The following is a 3,081-nucleotide window of genomic DNA, read 5'->3' as shown; positions in this document are numbered from 1 at the left end:
TCCAGAAGTCACTCTGTGCCTTCTTCCAAGTATTAATCCTTCATTCCTCATTATAGGTAACCATTATTATAACATTTATGGTCATTACTTCCTTAATTTTCTTTATAGTTTTACCACTTAAGTTTGTATTCCTAAGCTCCATAGTGTTGCTTATTTTTTGAACTCTATGTAAATGGAATTATACAGTATATATTTTGTATCTGGTTTTTATTTTTTGTTCAGTATTTCCGAGGCTCATCCATGTTGTTGCGTATTGATCTAGCTTGTTCTTTGTTGGTAGTTTTTGGTGAATATACCACATTCTCCTCCAGTAAATAGACATTGAGTTCATTCCAGTTTTTCGCTATTATGACTAATGCAACTGTTGTATAAGCACATGCATGTCTGTTGGATAAATACTTAATAGTGAGAACTGTGGGATCATGGATATGGAGACTATATACAATTCTGGTTTGTTAATCAGTTCTGGTTAATAGTATTTATTGTCCTGTCATAATTATATATAGCACTCCATTTCACTCTCAAAAATATCTTTGAATGATAAAATAGAACATTGTAATCATGGAATATATTTTAAGTTCATATTTAAGGTAATAGTGTTTTTTTCAACATAGTGGTACCAATTTACATATATTACCAACAATGTATGAGATTTTCTGTTGCTCTTCATATTTATCAATATTTGTTATTTTCAATCTTTTAAATGTTAGCTCTTCTGGTATGTGTCTAGTAGTGTTTCATTATAATTTAATTTTCTTTTTCTTGATTACTATTGAGATAAGCACTTTTTCAAATATTTATTGGCCATTTGGATTTCCTCTTTGTGTTTATGCATATGTCAATAGCTCAAGTTCTGTGACGTTTGCTTTGTATATTAAAGACTGCATTAAGTTTAGACTGGGTTTATCACTTATTGTTGCTACATATAATGATGCTTTTTGCATAGTCATCTATTATGTCTGGTGTTAATAAAACTACATCCACATCCTATAGGTTATTTTTGAATACTATATCTTTTCCAATCATTTTACTTTCAAACATTCTATATATATATATATATTTTTTTTTTGTGGCAGATATGTCTCTTCTACACAGCATCTTTTAAAAAATACTATCTGTAAGTCTGTTTCTTTTACTTAAAATGTTGACTTCATTAATTAGCAAGTCAGTGCAATAACTTGTATATTTGGGTTTAAATCTATTACTTTACTGTGTGCTTTTAATTTGTTTTGTTGTTCTATTTTCAGTTTTCTTTTTAAAATGTACTTTTGGGTTGATTGATTTTTATTTCTATTTTCCCACTTGTATTTATATATTCTTTTGTTGTTCTATTGGTAATTAACCTAGAAATTATAACATCCATCCTTAACTTGTTTTATTTTATTGTAGTGAGAACAATTAACATGAGATCTATCCTCCTAAGAAATTTTAAGTGTACAATATATTACTGTTGACTATAAGTACAATTTTGTACAGCAGATCTCTAGAGAATATTCATCTTGCTTGACTAAAATTTTATGCCCATTGATTAGTAAACTCCCTATTTATCCCTGCCTCTAGTCTGTGGCAACCATTCCACTCTTTCATTACATGAATTTGACTATTTTAGACATTTGATATAAGTGGAATTGTGCAGTATTTGTCTTTTTGTGACTGGGTTGTTTTACTTAGCATATGTGTTTAAGGTTCATCCATGTTGCCATATATTGCAGGATTGCCTTTTTGTTAAAGCTGAATTGTAATCCACTATATATACCACATTTCCTTTTTTACATTGATTGCTTACCTCTTGCACATGCCCCGCCCCGATGCAGCTGGGGATTGAGCATGCAACCCAGGTACATGTCCTTGACCAGGAATTGAACCCACTACCCTTTGGTACATGGCCTGATGGTTAGAGTCTAACCACTGAGAAGCACAGTGCAGGGCCACATTTTCTTTATTCTTTCATCTGTCAAGGGACATAGAGGTTGTTCCCACATCTTGGCTGTTATAAATAGTGCTGTAATGAACAGAGTGCTGATATCTCTTTGAGATATAATTTTAATTGTAATTTAAATAATTTTAATTAAGTACCTAGATGTGATACTGCTACATTATATGGTAGTTCTATTTTTAATTTTTTTGAGGAAACTCCATACTGTTATCCATCATGGCTGCAACCTTTTGTATTCCCACCAACAGTGTGCAACATTTTGTATTCCCACCAACAATGTGCAAGGATTTCCATTTCACCATATTCTTGCCATTATTTGTTTGTTTGCTTTTGATAATCTTATTATTGTTTTCATTTGCGCTTCCCTGGTGATTAGTGACATTTTTTTTCACATACCTGTTGACCCTTTTTATGTCTGTCTTAGAGAAATGTCTATTCAAGACCTTAGCCAATTTTTAATCGGGTTATTAGTTTGTTTGCTTTTTTTGCCCCCCCCCCTTTTTTTTTTTTACTATTGAGTTGTAGTAGTTCCTTATATATTTTAAAAATTAACCTATCAGTCTTTCCCTGCCAATAGCGCTCTCGCAAACATGGTGAAAGTTCCTAAAACCCGCCGAACTTTCTGTAAGAAGTGTGGCAAGCATCAACCCCACAGAGTAACACAGTACAAGAAGGGCAAGGATTCTCTGTATGCGCAGGGAAAGCGGCGTTATGACAGGGAGCAGAGTGGCTATGGTGGGCAGACTAAGCCGATTTTCTGAAAAAAGGCTAGAACTACAAAGAAGATTATGCTGAAACTTGAATGCGTGGAGCCTAACTGCAGATCTAAGAGAATGCTGGCTATTAAGAGATGCAAGCATTTTGAACTGGGAGGAGATTAAAAAGAGAAAGGGTCAAATGATCCAGTTCTAAACTTCATATTGTGTTTTATTATATGACAATAAAATTTTGATATGTTCACTTCAAAAACCATTAACCTATCAGATCTCTATTTTGTAAATATTTTTTTCCATTCCATAGGTTATCTTCTTATTCTATTGATTGTTTTTGCTGTTTTGAAGCTTTTTAATTTGATGTACTGTTTTACTAGTTTATTTTTGTTGTTATTGTATAGAACATCTAGTGTTCTATCCAAAAATATCATT

At 32.2% G+C, this 3,081-nt stretch overlaps 1 pseudogene across 1 annotated transcript; it reads left to right on the top strand.

Moving 5' to 3' along the window:
- Positions 1–2,512: 2,512 nt before the first annotated feature.
- LOC308239765 (large ribosomal subunit protein eL42-like) lies at positions 2,513–2,848 on the top strand (annotated as a pseudogene). Its single transcript has one exon. The product of its transcript is annotated as a large ribosomal subunit protein eL42-like (transcript).
- Positions 2,849–3,081: the final 233 nt, after the last annotated feature.

This window comes from Plecotus auritus (assembly GCF_963455305.1).
Source record: "Plecotus auritus genome assembly, chromosome: X".
In the NCBI taxonomy this organism is placed as follows: domain Eukaryota; kingdom Metazoa; phylum Chordata; class Mammalia; order Chiroptera; family Vespertilionidae; genus Plecotus; species Plecotus auritus.
Note: the sequence above shows the minus strand (reverse complement) of the source record. Positions and strands in the feature narration are given on the sequence as shown.